Consider the following 23,074-nt stretch of genomic DNA (forward strand, 5'->3'; position numbering starts at 1 on the left):
ACGGATTAAAGGCTTTGAAACTTAACCTCCTTGCATCGGCGAATATACGAGGCCGCCCTTAACACGCGACCAAATCACGGCATTAAGCGGAGAAAATGAGCAGCTCCATACGGGCCCGAGAACACCTGTAATTTCACACCTAGTAATGACACCAATTATCAGGGCGGGGCGGGGGGCGAGAGGGTCCGTACAGCGTGCCACAGATTAACGCAGAACACCCCTCACCCCTCACCCCTCTCCACCCCGACCCCCCAAGGTATGTACTCCGGGCGGGCAGAAATCGGTGGGGCGGGAGAGGGAGAGAGTAACTAGCGGAGAAAGATGAAGGAAATGCGAGAAAGAAGCAAAGGAATGAAGACCAAGGGAGAAGAAGAAAAGAAGAAGGTATGGAAGGGAAGATGAGGCGGGAGGAGAATGACGGGAAGAAGATGAGAAAGGGAAGAAAAGGGTATGGTAGAGAGGAACACTGAGAAGGGAAAACGGGAAGAAGATGGAAAAGGGAAGAAAAGGGAATGGTAGAGAGGAAAACTGAGAAGGGAAAACGGGAAGAAGATGGAAACAAGACCGGGAAGGAAGAACTAAGGGAAAAGACAGCGAAGAGAGGGTGTGAAAAGGAGATGAGAGAGTAAGGTAAAGAAGGGACGAAAGGAAGGAAGCGGAAGGAATGAGGAAGGAGGGGATGGTAACAGGACGTGAGAATGAAAAGAAACTAAAGACAGAGAGACAGAGCGAAGAGAGGGTGTGAAAAGGAGATGAGAGAGTAAGGTAAAGAAGGGACGAGGTAAAGTAAGAGGAAGGAATGAGGAAGGACGTGGAACGAAAGAAACACACTAAAGACAGAGAGACAGAGAGACAGAGCGAGGAGAGGGTGATAGGGGAGGCAGCAGATGGGGGTACTCGGTGTCATGAGGCGGCAGCAACAGCGCAAGTGATGTCAATAAGTTATGATGGAGATCCAGGTAAACATCGGTGAACACGGCAAATCCAGGTATCCGCAGCAGCTTAGCCTGAGCCCACCTGTCCCGCCGCCAACACAGAGCGATAAACACAGGTGACACTAAGAGGAGCGCGCGTCCCTTTCGGCTTATGCACACTGACGGAACATGGGATTCGGGGCTGCTTAAATAAATACGGCTTAGGGAGTCCTGTGCAGCGTTGAGATGGGAGCCCCGCCATCCCTGATCCTAATAAACGCTGAATCCCGGTTTACACGTTACCAAGAAACAGTCATTCAGGATTTTATTGTTCGATAATTCGTCTTAATGACAGGTAAAACAGGTTACTGAATGCACATAACAAGGTGTGATTGTCCCTCGCTAACACGTCGACACGATAAGGAGGGTTGAATGCCATTTCCTGGGCTAAGACCCGCCGTGATTGTGGGTTCAGTGCCAGAGCCGCGAGTTAACATGTTGGAATTAGTATGATTATCACTCATTATTGGAATTTCAGAAGAGCAATGAACTGTAACCCCTCATCCGGCCACGACATTATGCGGCAATGGCCAGGTATTCACACCACGCCCGCCCCCTCGTCCTGTGAATACCAAATCGATGCTATAAAAAAAAAATGCAACCAAGGAAATACCGAGACACGTTGTGAGTCTATATCTACTGTTAGTTAATTGCCTGGCAGACTTATTATCCTCTCTACCTTTATCCTGTTTACATAAACCATCTTTTTACCCTTCCCTTTTCATCGTGTAAGTCTCATTTCTTCTTTCCTCAAATATCACACGACACATTGAGATTTAAACTATCCTGTCAACTTTTATCATATTTACCTAACCCATCCTTTTACTCCTACCTCCATTTTAAGCGTGTAAGTCTTTCAAACCTTCACGTTTCAGAAATATCAAACGACTCACTGAAATATTTAAACTACACTCTCTACTTTTTTTCCATTTTTACGTAACTCATCTTTTTACTCCTACCTCCATTTTTATCGTGTAGGTCTTTCAGTCTTCACATCCCAACAATATTCAACGACACACTGAAAGAACCTCAGCTATATTTCTGCAAAGATTAAAAGTATTTGCTCACATTCCCAGTACCATCCCAATGACCGCCCCTCCTACCTGTTTCCTTTCTCCAGACTTTCAACCTTTCCTACCTTCACCTAGCTGGCTGCAGTCTACATAACCTGACCTTCCTTTGTTAGACCCATTTCATCCCTTCTGCACACCCCTTCCACTTCAGCTATTCCTTCGGTACGTTGCTAGCCACCCTTTCCAACATATTCCCCTTTCTGAGAACCTCCCACTTCGCTAACCACCTCTTCCCTTGTGCCCTTCCACCTCCACACCTGCTCCTCCCCGGGCGACTTGATATCCACTATTTAGCTACGTATTACCTGTCGAAGCTAACCATCCATTTCCTTACCAATTCCTGCTCGCTAAACACCTTCAAAACCCTCTACTTTTATATTTCCCCAACTCTCATTTCGCTTTTGCCTTCTTTACCTTCCTCTTTCACTCCTAATAATATACTCTTTCAAACCCCATTATCTTATTTCTTCAGTTTTCATTTAGCATCTATTTTCTTTCCTTCCTATTCCCCTTTTAATAAATTCCTTTAAGCCACATCACTTTTCTATTTCTTCAATTCTTATATTCGTTTCTACTTTACCTTTCCATTCCTCTCCTCTTAATAAAATTCAAAACCCCTTCACTTTTGTTGTTCTCCAATTCTCATTTCGCTTCTACTCTCTTACCTTCCCATCCCTCGCCTTCTAATCAACTTCTTCAACCCCCTCTATTTTTCACTTCCTCTAATTCTCATTTCGCCTCTACAGTCTTTGCCTTCCCATTTGTCTCCATATAATAAACTCCTTCAAGTCCCATTACTTTTCTATTTCTCAAACCCAATCTTCGCCTTTCTCTCGTAACCTTTTACTCTGCAAGCCGAGCCTCCACTCCTCGACCACCCAGCCATGCATCATTTTCAGAGACACTCGCATCAGCTACTCGTAACCTCTTTCTTCCACCCCGCGTCCTGAGAGCCGCCAGCGCTTCCCCGCCTTGGGAGAGGAGGACAGAGGGACCACAACACCCCTTTCAGCCAGCACAAAGGCCCGTCACGCTCCCAACACTGTGACCGCTCTGATAATGAGACCACAATGTAAACTGGGCCCGAGCCTCTTTGGCCAACCTTGCTATCGGTCTCGCGTCTGCCGCTGTGGAAGCCATAATCGGAGGACAATGTTATCGCGGCCACTGTCACCACCACGCCGGCATCCTTCGCTGCGGCAATCTTCGGTCTAATGTTATCTCCTCCGGGAAGGTGTCTGGCCATCCCTGCTCCAAGAGGTCCTCCGTTGTGGACGTGAGGGAAGGAAACGATAGCGAGGAGGAGGAAGACGGAAGGAGGGAAAGGGGAAGAGGGAAAAAATGCGTGTTTTGTTTACATTTAAAGTGAAGAGTGAAGAAGTGAAAACGACAGAGACGATTGCCAAGGAGGAGGGGGAGGAGGAGGAGGAGGAGGAAGAGGAGGAGGAGGAGGAAGAGAATGGAGGGAAAAGATAGGAAGGAAGGGGAAAGAGTGCTCTTTTATATAGAGTTTGTGAAGAGAAGAATTGAGAACGATGTTGACTTAAGCAAGAATACCAAAGACGAAGGGAAGAGGAAGGGGAAGGGAAGGAAGAGGAACGGAAGGAAAAGAGTGAGCCTTAGAGAAACTGAACGAATGAAGAATTACAATATTAAATCGGAATGTAAATATTTATTGAATGTGGAAACAAGGCAGTGAGAGCGACGAGAATATTTATTAAAGGAAACAAAGCTGACATTGTGCCCGAGGCGAGGATAGAGATAGCCGATGAGGAAATGTGATATGTGAAAGGATTAAACTCTGGTAAGGAGAACGACATTGTAGAGATTGAATTCAAACATTCGTTTCCTCCACAACTGGTTTGATTTGGATTTGTGAGCAACACTAACTTATTTTTTGTTTGAGTTTTTGTATTGTTGATTTTTTTTTTCTCTCTCGTGTGTGGAAAAAATAATACACGTCTAAATATCTCTTGAATATTAAACCATTAAATCGCTCAAAATGGGAACATATAGTAGACATATTAAGGAAAAGTCACGATCTGGCCTCAAAGGAATCAAAAACATTGCCTCGGGAACATTTTAAGATTGCAGACGAGCAATCACGACGTACACAATTTAATTTCCTTTCCATACACACTCATAAAACGAAAACTAAAACAGACTGATGTCCCGTAAAGACAACAAAAAGGCTCCTCAATAACATGTCACAAGAATCCAATGTACTAAATATAAAAAGGGAGAGAGAGAACAAACATCAAATCATCACCATATTTTTCACACAAGAAGAATATGATAAAAAGAACACCCAAAGACTATGCAGCAGGAAACAAACAATTATACATCAATAACACATCAACGGCAATGGGGAGGAAGGTATAGAGAACGAGGCCAAACAAGAGGCAGGTGGAATATTAGTTGATAAGTTCCAGGTCGCTCACCTGTGATGGGATTCCGAGCAGACCATTTATCAGATTAACAGCAGGAGTGCGAGGCGGCGTTAAATGTCGACACTTCTGGGCACGACATCTGGCGAGGGCGTGGCGCGTGACGGAAGGCGAGATGAAACACACGTCACCAGCACCCGCCCACGCCCACACACCCCGCCCCCCCGCCCCCACACGCAGACGATGAAGTAAAAAAAGCCATAAGGAAATAAATAATGTAAAGAAATAAACAAACAGATGATGAAGTAGAGTAAGGAAATAAATAAGTAAACAAACACCGCTGAAGTAAAGTTTGGTAATGAATTAAGTAAGTCAGGTAAATAAATAGTGCAGCATTGGGTGAATATATGTGTATGTTGGAATTTGTAATCTTAGGCCTCTCACGAGTCTAATATCCGAATGTGATTTATTACCGACGATACACAACAGCAGCAATAATAGTGTTAGCGGTGGAAGTAGTAGTAGTAGTAGTAGTAGTAGTAGTAGTAGTAGTAGTGATAGAGACTGTGGTAGTGCAGATACTGGTGATGTTGGTGGTGGTAGGAGTGGATGTGGTGGTGGTGGTGGTGGTGGTGATGGAGGCGGCGGCGGAGGCGCAGGCACACTGAAGCATAACAACTTGGTGCTGCCTTCGACGCTGATGACCCCTTTAAGTGCTGTTTTGCGGCACTCGACGTCTGCTGGAAGCGTTGTTTATCGAACGAAAATAAGTATAATTCCGTCAGCGGCTCTTCCTAAGGTCTATCGCCCCCGCAACGCCGCACTTTCCGTCGTTTTACATTAGGGCGGCGGAGCTTCCAATATTGTAATGTTCTTGTAAGGCTCCGGGTGACCAAAACTGCCCGGCCGCTGCAGAAGTGGTCTTTCCGAGGTCCTGTAAAGGGCATGATTACATGTTTTCCACTGATCAAGGAGTAACGATTAGAGAAATTCTGGTCACTCTTTTCCAGATTCCCGCGCCGGCCCCGCTGCACCCCGCGCCGGAACAGCATTCTGGGCACGCCTGTGAGGAAGCTGCCTTGCTAAACGCTTCAGAGCAGACCGTTAGCGACGTGTGACTTATTTATGACGATTTTACTTTCCTTGGTGTATAATCGAGGCGTTTGCTTGTACAAAAATATTGTCTTGGATTCTTTAGCTACGCCATTTCTCATGTAGATGATATACAAGAATTTTCTCTCCCTTTCAGGCGACAAAACCTTGAAATTTACTGTTCAGTTTTATTACATTTGCATGATTTTCTGCCATCGGATTCCTATCCAGAGCACTGTGCAGCCTTTGGTCAGCGGACGTGTGTTGCCTTAGTGACGACAACAAGAGCTCCGGTGACTTGAAATGGGGTGCACATGGTCTTTCCCTCCCTCGCTCTTTCTCTAATTCTCTTAAAATTCAGCAAGACTACCTGATGAGCTCCACTGGGCCAGCAAGTATTCCGAGGCCACGACGCCGCTGCCTAATGATCATCAACTGGGAAAACTTATCTGCGACACGTGCTCCACCTGCCATATAGAGGCTGTTCCTTCGAGACCTCCATATGCATGTGTGTGTATGTGTGTATGTGTGTGTGTGTGTGTGTGTGTGTGTGTGTGTGTGTGTGTGTGTGTGTGTGTGTGTGTGTGTGTGTGTGTGTGTGTGTGTGTGTGTGTGTGTGTGTGTGTGTGTGTGTGTGTGTGTGTGTGTGTGTGTGTGTGTGTGTGTGTGTGTGTGTGTGTGTGTGTGTGTGTGTGTGTGTGTGTGTGTGTGTGTGTGTGTGTGTGTGTGTGTGTGTGTGTGTGTGTGTGTGTGTGTGCATCCTCATTAAAACCATCACCAAGATAGGAACAACGTAAAATATATTTCATGCCAAGAAGAGAAAAAAAAGAGGGGGGGGGGAAACTAAAAGATCTCGATGCGGGAAATATGCACCCCCAAACAGCTCTCACCTGATCTTCATAATGTGGCAGGTAAACACCCTCTTTACCTGAAATAAACCTTACTTGGGAAACGCCGAGGTGAGATAATATAACAAACGATCCTGTCTTGGGCATAAAATCATCCCTATCTTGATTACCACCATCTCACGCAGGTAACAAGGCAAGGGTCCAATCAATTAGCAGGAACACGGGGGGATAAACACAAGGCGAGAGGGAGGACCTTGATCGCCTCGCAGCATCCTTTCCCCTCAGCCCCGCCAGCGGTAATCAGCGGGTTGTGGAGGGCCGGGACACGCTAAGTGGGGGGTGTTGCGTGGTAATGTGTGTGTGCAGGTGTCTTATCTACCTTTGCTGAGAGGAAGAAGGGAAAAGCAGCGAGACAACGAGGAAAAGACGAGAGGGTAGAGGAGAAAAGAAAAGTGAAGGGGTGAAAAGAAGAGATCAGAAACCTAAAAGGGAAAACAAAAAAAAGAAGAGAAGAAATGCAAAGGAAAGAGTACATGGAGAAGAGATAAGAGGAGATGAGAGGAAAAAAAGGAGTGAAACGAAATGATCAGAAAACCGAAAGGAAAGCAAAAACAAGAAGAGGAGAAATGCAAAGGAAGGAAAGGGAACATGGAGAGGAGATAAGAGGAGAGAAGAGGAGAGGAAAGAAAAGAATGAAGGAAAGAGTGAAAAGAGGTAAAAAAAAACAAAGAAAAACAAAAACAAGAGAAGAATGCAAAGGAAAGAAAGGGAACATGGAGAAGAGATAAGAAAAGAGGAAATGAGAGGATAATAAACCACAATAAAATAGAATAAAGAAAGGGCACAGAAAAGGAAAAAAAGAGATAGATGGAGCGAAAGAGAGAAAAGGAAGAGAAAAGCAGGAGAGAGGAGAACAAGAAATAGAAAACAACTGAATAAAACATAAGCGAACACACGTCAAGATTCATGGATAAGAGAAAATAAAAAAAGAAGAAAACACGAAATAAAAAAAGAAGTTGGATGAAAAGAGGAAGGAATGCAAGATACAGCGATACGGAAGGAAAGATAAAAGAAAAAAATGTGAGGTATAAATATATTCGATTACAACGTATTTAAATCAACCGCAGCTCACGCACACACACACACACACACACACACACACACACACACACACACACACACACACAGACACACACACACACGTAATAGGATAATCACACATGAAAAAAAAGGATTGGCTGAGGATTCTTCCCTTCTAACAATCAAAGTCTCCAACACGAAAAAAGAAAAAAAGAAAAAAAAATAAGAAAGTAAAAAAGCTGATCCCTCAACACCCAACATGTCTTCCCTTCAAAAAAAAAAAAAAAAAAAAAGTCCGGGTACTATTCTTCGTTGTACCAAGACTGTGGAATGTCAAAAAAATGTTAACTCTCTCTCTCTCTCTCTCTCTCTCTCTCTCTCTCTCTCTCTCTCTCTCTCTCTCTCTCTCTCTCTCTCTCTCTCTCTCTCAACGGCTGATGGACTGTTACAACGGGACAATCAAGTTACTGTTTCTTTATCACAAGGTTTACGCCCTTTATTATTTTTCTACGGAGCCAAAGTTTGAGTGCAATCGCTAACGTGTCGCTTTTTTGCTTATTTTATTTTATTTTGCTGAGAATGAAAAGTGGATAAGTGATAAAAAGTAGGGAAAAATGGAAATGTGAAAGGGGATGTGTGTGTGTGTGTGTGTGTGTGTGTGTGTGTGTGTGTGTGTGTGTGTGTGTGTGTGTGTGTGTGTGTGTGTGTTGCATAGACCACCTCGCTATAATGAACTCAGTAAAGATTGATAAAATGATAGCAGAGTGACATTTTCTTTTACAATCTACGGTAAATTAATTCGTTTATGTACTTCTATTTCCCTTTTTTTTCATTTTCATCTACATTTTTTTGCACATTTTCTCATAAATCTCAATGGGCTACTATATATATTTTTGTTATAGTTTCCTTTCACTGATTACTGCAGAAGAGCTTCATACACTTATTTCTACTATTGTTTTCCTGTTCCTTTATTTTTCCAGGCTTTCTGTCAATGCGGAGATCCATCATGGCCAAGGAGCTTTTTGCAGAACGCTTTGGCCCATCTCTGTTCTTTCGCTCCTCTTTCCTACTCTTTCTGGAGGTCTTCTTTCCTGGTCCCGGCGGCAGTATGGTTCTTTTCGTGCATCCGGTGGTATACGGTTTTTGGTGTTGTCTTTCCTGTTGTCTGTTGCAGGCCATTTTGTTTCACTCCCGTTTTTCCTTTGTCCTGCCTTCGGGGTGAACGATTTGCTTCGCCGCTGCGCGATGTTTGTTTCTATTTCATTTCCTCTATTTCTTTAACTTGCATGCTTCCTCCTCTACGGGTAACATGTCGCCCGGTTGTATATTCTCACTTTTCTATCATTTTCTTCGTTACTGGAATCTGGTCCTCGCAAAAATAACAATTCTCACTTGTCTGATTTGAGGACTTTTTTTCTTTTCATGGAGTTTTGATGTTTTAAGAAATGGCAACGTGTAGTGTGTGAGGGGAGGTGGGGGGGTTGTGTTTGTATGTGTGTGTTTGCGCAGGCTTAGGTTTGTGTGTGTATGTGTGTTCGTGTGCGTGTCCCGTTGATCGTGCCCATCTGTGGAGCGCTCTAAGCAAGACTGTTGACGTTGAAGTTCAAGATCCTCGAGGTCATGACGTGATATGACTCGGCGGCGATTTCCGAGCGACAAACACAACCAGAGCGAGGAAGAAGGGGAGGGAGGGAGCGGAGAGAGCGTAACGTAACCTTTCACCTTTGCTTTCCTTAGCCGCGTCCTCATCAAAAACACCACTTCGTCAACCCTTCCCTTACCACTACGACCACCAAGACCGACTCATATGTCAAGCAAGGTCAATGGAAAGAGATGACGTACAAATTATGAGTATTTTTTCACGTTCACGGTACGGTACGGTCAAACTACCACCATGCAGGATCATAAAAGTACCTCTGAAAATCCCCGAAACTCCTACGAAATCCTTGTCAAATGTGTGTGCTTGGGGACCGAAGTGTTTAAGAGTATGGGCCCGGGTCAGTGGTCTTGTGGGTGGCGACTTTTAATCCTCATCGTCATCGACATTCTTCCGCAGCGCCGGTGTCTCGCGAGCGCCGTCATCTGGCCGAGGCTCGTTTGCCGCCTGAGTGTGTTCTCGTGTGCGTCGAATGCGAATCAGAATGCGAGGGTCATGCTAAGCGCTAACCTCTCGGGGAATATCAAGAGCGGTGTTGCCTGGGGGTGCTCCGGGTCCTGTCTCCCTCCTCCCACCCCCACCATCACGCCCTTCCTGCCTGCATGTATGGTGATGGTGCAGTCTCTCTGTCTCTGTTTGTCTGTCTGTCTGTCTGTCTGTCTGTCTCTGCCCCACCTAAAAAGTCATCCATTAGAAAAGCAAATTAGTCCTGCATCATACAATATTTACAAGAGTGAAGACGTACTATGGAAGCCTGATTTGTGTGCAACTGTAAAGCAAAAACGAATTCTAGTTTACAAAGGTGTCCAAAGAGTAATACAAAAAGGGGGAATGCTAACTTATACCTCAAGCAAATCAGTCCTGCATCATACAATATTTACAAGAGTGAAGACGTACTATGGAAGCCTGATTTGTGTGCAACTGTAAAGCAAAAACGAATTCTAGCTTACAAAGGTGTCCAAAGGGTAATACAAGAAGAGGGAATGCTAACTTATACCTCTAGATTGAATGGGTATTTATTTGCATATTCTTCCACGATGCACCACTAAAACAAACTCAGTCATTAAACTTTCATGCTTTCCACCACGATAAAAAGTAACACCAGTACCGATGGAGGGGGGAGGGAGGAGGAGATAGGTTGATAGGGGGGGGGGGAGAGAGAGAGAGAGAGAGAGAGAGAGAGAGAGAGAGAGAGAGAGAGAGAGAGAGAGAGAGAGAGAGAAGGAATGAAGGAAAAGTGGAAGGGGAGAGAAGAAAGAAAGAAGAAAAAAAATACTGACAACTCAATTTCTTATATCCTTCCACAACACAGCACTACAGAAACTCAACCATCATACGCTTCCATACACATTCCATCACTAAAACGAGTAACATCAGCCAGAAATCATAAAAGCGAGAAAAAAAGGGAATACCGACAACGCGATTTTTTCACTCCACCATCAGAGGGAAATTTCTCAAAAGGTCCCCGTGGAAACAAATCATAATTCTGCTTGCGATTCAGGGAGGACAAAGGGTCACGCGGGAACGTACTTAAGGCTGGACTCAACGCCACTGAGGCCCTTAGCTTGGCCGGGGAACTTACTGGGATAAAGAGAACGATGGGAGGGGTGGGGGGAGAGGAGGGATAGGGGAGTTACGGCAAAGGTTCTTCACTCTGTTCTTCTCTCAGGAAAGCTTTATTTTTTTTACAACAAAAGATTCGGCACAAGGGCAACAAAAAGAGTGTTGAAAAAAAAGCCCGTTACTTGCCGCTCCCACAACAGAAGATAGCATAGAGTAGCCAAAAGAGAGATCAATCCTCTTTCATCCTCTTTCTCTCCATCCTTTTTCACATTTGCCTTCCAATTATGTTTCTTTTCTTTTTTTGTTGCTGCAGTCTTTCATCTTTTCTTTATAATCTTGTTTTCATTTTATCTTGTTCTTCTTCTATATCTTCTTTTCCTTCTACTTGTTTTATTCTACTTTTTTTACTTATTCTTCTTGTTCTTGTTCTTATTGTTCTTCATCTTCTTCCTTCTCATTCTTCTCCGCTTCCTCCTCCTCAGTTTTTATATTTTTCTCCGCCTTTTTTAATGTTTTACTCCGTTTTATATTATTTTTTTCCTCACCAGTCTGTGTTTTCACCTTCACATTTTTGTCACAAACCACGTCATTTGCATATTAGCTTTTAACCCATACTGAGCAGCTCTCTCTCTCTCTCTCTCTCTCTCTCTCTCTCTCTCTCTCATCCCCTATCCCTCTCTCCACTTTTTACTACTTCCTTTTCTTTATTGGTTTTATATTTGATTTTTTTTGTCTCCTTTCTTTATTCATGACTGTTCTTTTCTTCCCTTTCCATTCCCATTTCATCCCTTCATCTGTATCTCTCTCCCTACCAACCTTACTCCCCCTCATCCCTCCTCCCTCGGTACTTTCCTCTCCCTTTTTTTTCTTCTCTCACTCGTTCCTTCTCTCCATTCACACGAGAAAAAAAATACCGCTACATGCTGTGACAAGAACGGCGTGACTTCGATAGCGTTGACACCATGTTGCCTCCCCGCTCTCCCTCCCTTGTCTCTCTCTCTTTCCCTCCCTCCCTCTCTCCCATCCATAGTCTGCCCTCTCCTCGCCCCTGTGATCTCAGTCTTTCTATACGTTCCCCTCTCCTCCTGCCCTCCTTCCCGCTCTCTCCCTTCCCTTTCCTCCCTCTCTCTCCCTTCCATAGTATTCCCTCTCCTCTTTCAGTCTTCCTATGTGCCACCCTCCTTCCTCCCTCCCACCAACTCTCTCCCTTCATTTACCTCTCACTCCTACTCCACTTTTCCTCCTGTCACTGATAAAAGAGGAAAAGTATATTGTCTGTTTGCTGGAGTTTCTTTTTTTATCACACACACACACACACACACACACACACACACACACACACACTATGAATATGTTATCACTTTGCCTCTACATAAAATACGCGTATATTTCCCCTCTACTCGCCGTATTATTCATGTTCGGGGAATATCTGAGGGCAACGACTCCTCTACACGTCACCCTTACATATTCCAACGCGCTGACACTCATCCCTATTCATGGCCTTTCATCGCACGGAGACACACTTCCACAAGCCACACCAACCTACCACATGACCTCACCTGATAATACTGAACCATGACCACCACCAGACTAACATAAATAAGAATACCTGTACTCAAACACCTTTCCTTCCTACGCAACACAAAAAAAGCATGACTGATCACCGAGTAGCCGAGGAAAGTAAGCTTAACTACACGTAATAACACAGAGGCAACACCAGCGGTACTTCTGAGGGGGGTAAAAATGCTGGGTATGCCCGGGGGAGGTCAGGTCGAGGGGTGAGGGCCAGGAGAGGTCAGGGCGAGACAGGCTGGCGGCGCCCCGGGAGGTAGGGAGGCAGGCAGCAATAAAGTACCGTGGAGGAGCGGGAGAGCCAGGGGGGCGAGTGCATGGTTCAGTAGGTTCCCCTCCAAGGCGGCGCTCGACCCTAAGTTAAGTGGCAATGCTGGTGATTAGATCTCGCGTCTGGCTGCGTCCCTCTCTCGTTCTTGTCTTCGGCTGGCGGCAGTAAAGCAGGGGAACATGCAACGACGACACACACACACACACACACACACACACACACACACACACACACACACACACACATACACACACACACACACACAAACTAGGCACCTTTCACACACCCACACACACCCATAGCCCCATCACATATACGAGGCCCCTCACACACACCTACAAATACTACAAGTCCAAACACACCTACACCCTCACACACCTACACCTACACCCCCTCCCCCCAAAGCATCGCAGGTAAAGAAAAATCGGTGTTTCAGATTTGCGTGCAGGTTAAGTTTTTCGCGTCCGGCAGTCCGTCTCTCCGCCCATCCTTCCTTCCTCCCTCCCTCGCACACTTTTCCGCGGCCGCCAATTTTGTTAAAGAATTTCCATTTGTCTGTGAAGGTAAATATGGATAGTTTTTATAGTACATGTGTAAAATATGTCTACGTGTGTGGGGGGGACGTGTGTGTGTGCGTGTGTGTGGGCGTGTGTGATTCTCCTCTTCTTCATCGCAAAAGGCGCAGTTTCTTTTATTTCGTGTAGTGGACATAAAGCAAACTTCTATCTTATATTTATCATGCTACATAAAATAGTTCAGCCGCCGCTCAGAAAATAAATGTTTACGGCTGACACTGAATGGGCCCCAAAAAAGAGAAAAGGCGGGTGAAACATTTCGTAAATTTTATACTTCATTTCTCATTTAATACCCGCCATGCAATTTTAGTGAGCGCTGCAATGAATAAACGCCGCCAACCAGGTGAGTGATTTTATTCCGCTTCTTTCTGACGTGCAAAAGCTGATGACGTTTGTTGCTTTTGTTGGTGGTGTTGTTTATGTTGGTGGTGGTGGTGGTGAGGACAGAGGTGGTGGTGGTGATGATGGTGTTTGAAACTTTCCAGACTTCAAAACGTGACTGAAGCAGAGAAAAAAAATCTCTCTCTCTCTCTCTCTCTCTCTCTCTCTCTCTCTCTCTCTCTCTCTCTCTCTCTCTCTCTCTCTCTCTCTCTCTCTCTCTCTCTCTCTCTCAAACACACACACACACACACACACACACACACACACACACGATAACAAAATCAACAAGGTTCGGTGTGCGTCTTTTGAATGCCCGGATGCAGACCAAGGCCACCGGCGGAGAGGAAAGTGAAGCAAAAATAGGAGAGTAAAAGTAAATATCAGAGGAGGAAAAAGTGAACAAATAAAAACCGGAGCAAAGAAGAAGGGGTGGAAGACAGAGAGAGAGGAAGGAGAAGAAGAAAGCGGGGGAAGGAAAAGAAAGAGAAGGAGGAAGGAAAAGAAGAAAGAGAGGGAGGAAGGAAAAGAAAGAGAGGGAGGAAGGAAAAGAAGAAAGAGAGGGAGGAAGGAAAAGATGAAAGAGAAAAAGGAAAAGAAGAAAGCGGGAGGAAGTAAAAGAGGAAAGAGAGGGAGGAAGGAAAAGAAAGAGAGGGAGGAAGGAAAAGAAGAAAGAGAGAGAGGAAGGAAAAGAAGAAAGAGAGAGAGGAAGGAAAAGAAAAAAGCGTGAGGAAGCAAAAAAAGAATGAGAGGGAGGAAGGAAAAGATGAAAGAGGTAGGAAAAGAAAGAGAGGGAGGAAGGAAAAGAAGAGGGTGAAGGGAAAACAAGGAGGAAGGAAAATAGGGTGAGGAAGGAAAGGCAGAAAGAAAAGGTGGAAGGAATGAAAAAATAATACAAGGAAGAATTATAACACATACAAGATTAAGAATAATGTGCAAACACAGGTAAATAATGAGAGGAAGGTAAAAATACTGACTGATTAATATACAGAAAAGTACAGTTGTAAAAGCTTGAGGGATGTGGACAGAAATTCGTTATTATTTTATCTGGCATCAGCAATTTTTATAAAGCTTCAGAAAATCAATCAATACATTTCTAGTCATAATGTACACAGATAAATATTTTACTTTACGGTCAAAATTTAGCACAAGAGAACATTACACAGGTATTTTGTTAGTGATACTGTGTTGAAAATTATATGAACTTCAGGCAAATATTTCAGAACTAATAAATAATGAGGCGAAACTAGCATTTATGCAATATTATACAAGAACACACACACACACACACACACACACACACACACACACACACACACCTTGTACGCACTGCCTCGGAAGTTAAACAAATGCAGTCTCAGCGAACGAGAGGTAACAGGAGAATCTCGGAAAAGTTTAGTGTAAATCCTGGGAGCGTTGTCAGCGAGGAGCCTCTTGGCCGCGACACCCAACACCGGCGGCGGCCCAAAGAGGTGTGTGGCGGGGACAGATGTGCGGATAAAAGAATCGCAACGCCCGGCCACGAAGCGCACCGACCCGACATGACGATAAAAGTGTAGATCTGCGAGAGAAATTAAATGTTGTCATGTCCTCCAATGAAGACTGTGTTAAAATGCTAAAAGATAAGGGCCTGGGTGTTTAGAGGAAGCGTCTCTCAGCGATGCTAACAATGAAAATAATGTGAATCTTGGAGAGGGAAATACACAACGGCTGATCTGGATAAAATAAAAACATGTGTGGAACGGGTTGAGAAGAAGAGAATGGAAGGAAGGAAGGAAGGAAGGAAGGAAGGAAGGAAGAGAGAGTGAGAGGCAAATTAAATTATTACAATGAAAACACGGAAAATACAGTGAATCGTGGAGAGAGAAATAAACAACGGACGTTCTGAAATATATAAAAACATGTATGTAACGACTTGAGAAGAGAAGTGAGGGAAGGAAGGAAGGAAGGAAGAAAGGGCATGTGAATGGCAAAACAAATTCTAACAATGCTAACACGGAAAATACAGTGAATCTTGGAGAAATACACAAGGGATGAACTGTAAAAAATTAAAAGTTGTATGGAAAGGCTTGAGAGGAGGAGAATGGAGGGAGGGAAGAAAGGAGGGAAGGAAGGAAGGAAGGAAGGAGAGTGAGAGGCAAAACAAATTCTAACAATGCTAACACGGGAAAATACAGTGAATCTTGGAGAAATACACAAGGGATAAACTGTAAAAAATTAAAAGTTGTGTGGAAAGGCTTGAGAGGAGGAGAATGGAGGGAAGTAAGGAAGGAAGGAAGGAAGGAGAGTGAGAGGCAAAACAAATTATAACAATGCTAACACGGGAAAATACAGTGAATCTTGGAGAAATACACAAGGGATGAACTGTAAAAAATTAAAAGTTGTGTGGAAAGGCTTGAGAGGAGGAGAATGGAGGGAGGGAAGAAAGGAGGGAAGGAAGAAAGGAGGGAAGGAAGGAAGGAAGGAAGGAGAGTGAGAGGCAAAACAAATTCTAACAATGCTAACACGGGAAAATACAGTGAATCTTGGAGAAATACACAAGGGATGAACTGTAAAAAATTAAAAGATGTGTGGAACGGTTTGAGTGGAGGTGAATGGAAGGAGGGAAGAAAGGAGGGAAGGAAGGAGGGAAGAAAGGAGGGAAGGAAGGAAGGAAGGCGAGTGAGTGGCAAAACAAACGAAAGCTCCACAACTCCATCTGCCGCTTCCTCCATCTCTCTCTTCCCCGGCGAGGATTCAAGGCACACACGCTATGTTTTCCAGCTTTCTTCTCCTACGCCATCACGTCCCTTCACCAGCGGCGCCGCGTGCAAGAAAACAGCTACTTTCTTCCCCGCAGCTCAACAGTATTTTAGATTCCTGGGCGAGCAGAGCGGCCCGGCGGAGCGGGTTGTGTGTGCGGCCGTCAGATGGCAGGACCTGACGCGCTGGTACTGGCACGACCGGCTTTTTTTTTTCTTTTTTTTTTTCAGCACAGTCAACTTTGCGTTTGGCTTCGGGAAGAGTCGGACATTTTCCTTCAGCCGTGACGGTCACTCCAGTCGATACAAAAAAGAAGTTATCAGACGCCGTGGAGCCTTGATATCAGGCGTTCTGTATCTTCGTTTTCTTATCTCTGAAACGACGTGAAATCAAATGGAAACAAAATATAATAATTCACGGATGTAATTATCATACAACAGACAGCGAAGCAAGAAGAGAAAGAATTCGAGATTAAAGATAGAAGTCGCCCACCACGGCCGAACGGTCTCTTAATCTGCCAGCCTCCCCCGGCGTGCCCGTAACTCCGGCCGTCACCGAGCACCGCGGGCCGGGCAGGAGTCCGTGCCGGGGGCCGTAACTCAGACCCTGACGGCCACAACACCGCCGGGGCGTGGGGCTCAGACTGCCGCGGCGATAAACAATCCCTCACACGAGGTTCATCGCGCAGGAAAATCCCTCAGTCACTCAGACCTCCTCCAGGATTTTTTTTTTTTCCTCTGTCCTTCCGCGCGTCCGATGTACTGCTGCAGATCACTATTTTGACAGCCTCGCGTTAATTGGGGTTACTGGGGACGGAGAGGTGCTGGTGCGACTTTCATTTGTCGGGTTTCAGGCTACAGTACAAACCCATCCACACGTAAATTGCGACTAACCCGACACGTCGCCAGAACCAATCGACAACAATGCGAGAGAACCACAGGGCCGCCGGGACGCCGCCACTATAAAACCTCCCCCTCCCCCTCCCTCCCCCCCTCCTTCAGGTGTCCGCCAGGCGTGAATGGGGAGGCTACCGCGCTCCCAAGCCGTGTCCAGCCGTGCCTTATATTCACGCGGAGGCCGTATATCTTCCCGGGTCTTTATGGGCGCCGCGGCGGCTCGTCGCGGGCACTCGGCTCCTCGGGGTACAAAGGCTCCACTCGATTCCAACAAACCCTCAACGAAATCCGGATAACAGCGCCGCGGCTAGTGTGACTCTTGGCTTAACCGGATGCTGGCGGTGACAATGCTCTCACTGACGGGGTCGAGGGCCAGACAGGGGCGGTCAGGGCGAGACAGCTTCATCCACGGGGCGAGGGGCGCGGGTCGTCCATAGTGCGCCGCGCTGGTCACCCCGGCGGGGGGCGCGTCACCAGGGGCTTCTGGGTACGCGCGTCTCGCCTTCCAATTTGTTTATGGAATATGCAGTTTTTTCGGTCTTCTTCATAACCCTTTAATGGGTGTGTTGAGATTCTTTCCCCCGCCTGATACTGATTTTTAAATCGTCTAATGAAGGCTTTGTTACTCTAATGGGGAAGAAAGCTCGTGTATAGAAAATAATAAAAACCGTAATCCTGCCCCCCCCCCGTCGAGCCCTTAGCGCGGGTTCAGGTGTGTGTTTGAACGAGGCAAAAAATGCAAGTCTTCTTTTTCGGCGGTGGAAGCAGCAGCGTGTCCGGCCCGTCCGGCGCCACCCATCACGGCCGTCCCTCTATTTACCGGACGTCGCTGACCTCACTCTCGCGAAGACGTGCTATGTCCCTCTGACCTCCTCCTCCTCCTCCGCACTCCCGCCTGTTCTTCCCTCTCCGTTTCTCCGTTTGACCCTTCACGACTTCCTCCTCTCCGTTCCTCACTTTACTCACCGCATTTCTTTATCCTTTTATCAGAACTATTTATACCCTCACTTTACGCTCTTTTTTATTTACAGTCTTCATGTATACATATCCTCCTGTTCCTCTGTTCATAAGTATTGCCTCCGCCTCTTTGACTGTTCAGAATGCTGGTGAGCCCCTCTCATTCCTTACTGCAGAAAACCTAGACTTTCAAAATGAATAATCATCCCTTCACACACAGATCAGCGAAAAGCAAAACGTATCACCAACCCATTTCTAGTCTGTTAGCAGGAAATTACTAAGAGGAGCAAAAGTGCGGCTATGGAATCAAGGAAGGATTATGAAATGCGAAGGGAAAACAGGGGGAGAGAAACTGTTTTGCCTTTCGAAGCCGTGGACGCGAAATAAAGGACGAGGAAAGCAGGGAACCAACCAAGACAGACTCGTCAGAATGTGCTTGCGGCCCTTCCCTTCCCTCCTGCAACCCCGGAGACCTCGCACACACACGACTCTTCCCTGTTAAACACCTGAACGTTTCTGTCAATCATCGGCGGCAGCACGGAGGGTTCGGGAGCCGCCTAACATTTCACCTGTTGCAACCTTCCCTGCTGACTCACGAGCGAGCACCACAGCATTTACATATTGCAACAACCCGCCTCCCGCTCCCCACGTGCACCCTTCACTTAAACTCCTCTCTCTATAGAACCAGCATTCCCTTCCCCCGCCACGCCTCCTCCGTATACAAGAGACAGGGGCAAGGTTCTCCGCGGGTGTCTGTCTCTGCCACGCTCACCGCCGCCCTGTCACACGCTGCAGGATCGTAGGATATCAGACATGCAGGCAAAGGATAAGTGCAGGATTCATTACTGATCCTGCGACTTCCTTTCCGGCGAAGGACCTTGTTTGTTTAGTTTCATGTTGGTAAGGATGTGTATTCTCCTCCTCCTGTGAAGTCTGTGTTCTGTGCTCTCTCTCTCTCTCTCTCTCTCTCTCTCTCTCTCTCTCTCTCTCTCTCTCTCTCTCTCAAATCAATCGTACCGTCTGTAGCTCAGTTTCCATCTCCGTGTATGTGTATGTCACTCAGCAGTTCCTCTCTTTCTTCTTCCATTTTCTTTCTTTCAAGCCAAACCAATCCCATCTTTTTCCTTCTCCAAATATTTCTCCATCACTCTTCCTCCCTCCCCCTCCCTCCCTCCTACCATTTTCGCAATTCCTATCTATCTTTCTCCCCGCACTTTTCTTGGCTCTTCGCTCCTACAGACACACACACACACACACACACACACACACACACACACACACACACACACACCGTCCAATATCAACAGCACTGAAGAAATATTGAAACGGAAACGTATCCTGTGACTGAGAGGCTTCAAGGAGTGACGAAATAGATAGTGGGATGACAGCCATCGCCCCGCCGACAATAAGCACCAATAACAGGCAGTCAACCATCGCGAGACGCCTCTGACCGACCCCAGGAACCCAGACACCTTCACATCCCGCCCGCCGCCTCGCCACACCCCCGCACCCACACACCCACCTCTTCCTCCTTCAGTCATTTACATCACAACTAATTAGTCCGCAGCCTCGAAAAACATGTAGAAGAATAAATATCTCAATTCGAGAGGAAACAGGTTAAAAGGCTACAGGATTTTTGTTAGTAAAATGTAAAGTTTGTTATTCCAAAAGTGATTAAGTTCGTGCGAATAGATTTTAGCATGCACACACACACACACGCACACGCACACGCACACACACACACACACACACACAGTAGTAGTAGTCGTAGTAGTAGTAGTAGTAGTAGTAGTAGTAGTAGTAGTAGTAGTAGTGATGGTAGTAGTATATAGTAGTAGTAGTGATGGTAGTAGTATATAGTAGTAGTAATGATGATGGTTATGGTGGTGGTGGTGCTGGTGGTAGGAACAACAGTAGTGACAGTTGTAGTGGTAACAGATGTAGTAGTAGTAGTCGCATGAGTGGTAGCAGTGGTCAATATTACTATTACAATTAGTACTATTATCATCAAAAATTTCATCATTAGAATTATCACATTACCTTCATCAATGTTGCCACTATTCCATTTTGCGTTATTAACTTAAGTCTGGCAAACCAAACGCAAACTGAACAAAAAAAGTTTCCAGCACTTAGCGCAACAGAGGTCTGGATTTCCTGGAAGCAAACATTTTCCAACAATTTTGTTTTGTACAGCCAAAGTCGCATGTTGTTCCCTTTACCGCCTCAACATTCGCGAACATAAAAAGGAATAAACAAATAATGTGTAGTGAATGTTTCATCATCCCCCAGGTCCTGCTTGTTCTCCTCCCTCCTTCATTCCCCATCAAAAGTCTCATCATTTTTGTGACCTGGACAGATTTTATTGGTCCAGAAAACTGCTTAATCTTTAAAACTTGGAGAAAACTAGTTAATAATAATAATAATAATAATAATAATAATAATAATAATAATAATAATAATAATAATAATAATAATAATAATAATAACGATACGAATAAGAATTATACCACGCCCTTTATAATATCTTCCGCCATAATAAATTCTCGTTGCATCTGGACCCCAATAGAAGGTTAAGAGAAAGAGTAAATTCAAGTGCAAGAGCCTCCTAACTAACGCCGCGCGCCGCTCCTTTACGTATCCTGCGGAATTAAGCAAGGTAACAGGCGCGGGGAATTATAACAACGCAACCTGCACTACGATGTAATACTATTTGAGCCAACAAGTGTACGCACGACAGTACCGGGGACGGGAAGGTAAAATTCCGTGCGGTACATAAAACCGAAATAAAAAGTTCTTAAAAGTACACTGCCATTGTCGTGCGGGGAATGGCGCGCCGGCAATGTTACGCTACACGTGTGTGGGACGACTGAAGGTCACGGAGAATGTTAAGAGAGGTCAGGCCATAGCAGGGCAGGACAGCGGAGGAGAGGGTGAGGGAGAGCAGAGGAGGAGAGGCGAGGGAGAGCAGAGGAGGAGAGAGCAGGGCAGGGCAGGGAGGGGTGGGGAGGGGAGGTAAGTGGACGTTATGGATGCCGGGGTCTGAGCCAAGGAATGGTGAATATGTTGAATTTTGAAGGTATGCTAAAAGTCTGACCCTCCCGGGCGAGAAAAATCTAAAACAAATGTCTCTGAGGGGAATCCGCACGGAATACTTGCAGCACCTAGAAAATCTATTCTGAAATACTGCAAGTTTCTGAAGGAAGTCGAGAAAACAGAACTTTTTGAAATTTCACGAGACAATACATTTATGATGGAATGCAAGCCTCTCACGGAATTTGCATTTTGAAAACCTGAAAATTAAAACAATATGTAGAAAGAGAGGACGCGTGTCAGCATGAGGGCGATGAAGGCACGCGGCGAGTCAGGCGAGCGTGTGTGTGTGGGCGTATTGAGCAGACCAAGCAAGGGCTGCTAACACATACATGTACCGTACGTGATCGTGTTTACCGAGTTTCCACCAGTCCAGAATACATCCACTTCACGTACAAGTATTATTTACCGACACACACACAGGCGGATCGAGGATAAATAAATAAATAAAAAGTTAATGCGGACTCGATCTTTACCGAAGCGAGACTCAGTATGTTTAGAATGTAAATTATATGTTGCAGGCATCCTCTTTGCTCATGTTTTTTTTCCCTGTTGGTATCGGTTTTATGAAAATTAGTCTATGCTAATCATGTTACGTTCCAAGAAAACAAATTCATTTGCCATTACGGTTAGAATTGTCCAGTGTTCTGATGCGTTCCGGGTAATAGGAGGCTGCTGTACATTGGGTTTCATCAGAGAACTTAAACTTATAAAACACAAAGTAATAAAAATACATTATCAGGCGTCGAGTTGGTCAGAGTAAGTAAGCGTTGAGACACGAATATAACGAAATAAGTACACGGTAAGGTTGATGAAAGTTTGTTGAGGCGAGACAGACAAAAAACTATACTCTGCTGTGAAGCGGCTGTTACACCTGTCGCACCGTATGGACACTCAGGACGCGGAGAATTACTGGATTAAAGGCGCCGCTTGCTGCCGGTCGGACAAATGTCTGGAATTAAGGCATAATTGAATAGTTTTACCGTGACGGCAACCTTGTGACAGACAGGCGCCGTCATCAGTGTAACGGCGAGCCTCTGGAGTTTGCAATTTCTTCGAGCTGTCTAGAATTATATTAAAAGAGCGGAAATACGTATAAATATAAACAGGTTGACAAAGACGTAAATATATGGAGAGGGACTGATAGATATAGATAGATAAATGGTGGAGACACACTGATAGATGCACGTAAATATAGAGAAATAGACAGATGTGGACAAATAAAATGACTGACTGACTGAATGAATTACTGATTAATTGAGGGAGAGAGGGGGAACAAAGAAAAAAAGAACAAATAGACATGTAAAGGGCACCAATGAAAAAGTAAAAAGGTCGAACGATTAAGAAAGACAGTTAAAAAAAAAAAAGGCGCGGAGGTAACAGGCCAAATGCAAGAAAGGGTAGCATTAATAGTTGAACAGGTGTGGGGAATGGAGTCTGGCAGGGAGGATCCAAAGATTAAGGGCCACCAGACATAATAAGACACCGCTGATTATGGGTTTGGGGCGGGACTGTGACGAGGTTATTGCCGCTGTTTCAGAGTACGGTATGGAGGAGACAGACGGGGGAGAATATCTGTGAAAATGTGAACCAAACGCGGCAAAACAAAAGAAGTGTAGTAATAGAGGATTGTTGAAGGATGAGGTTGAGTTTAAAGTGTACTAAGAGGAGAATGACAGGAGATGTGTACTGGGAGGAACAATAAGACGGAAGGTAATAATGGAGGGATGTTGAAAGGATTAAGGAGACAAAACAAAGAAAACAAAAGAAGTGTAGTAATAGAGGATTGTTGAAGGATGAGGCTGAGTTTAAAGTGTACTAAGAGGAGAATGACAGGAGATGTGTACTGGGAGGAACTATAAGACGGAAGGTAATAATGGAGGGATGTTGAAAGGATTAAGGTGACAAAACAAAGAAAA

This window comes from Eriocheir sinensis, chromosome 18 (genome assembly GCF_024679095.1).
Source record: "Eriocheir sinensis breed Jianghai 21 chromosome 18, ASM2467909v1, whole genome shotgun sequence".
Lineage (NCBI taxonomy): Eukaryota > Metazoa > Arthropoda > Malacostraca > Decapoda > Varunidae > Eriocheir > Eriocheir sinensis.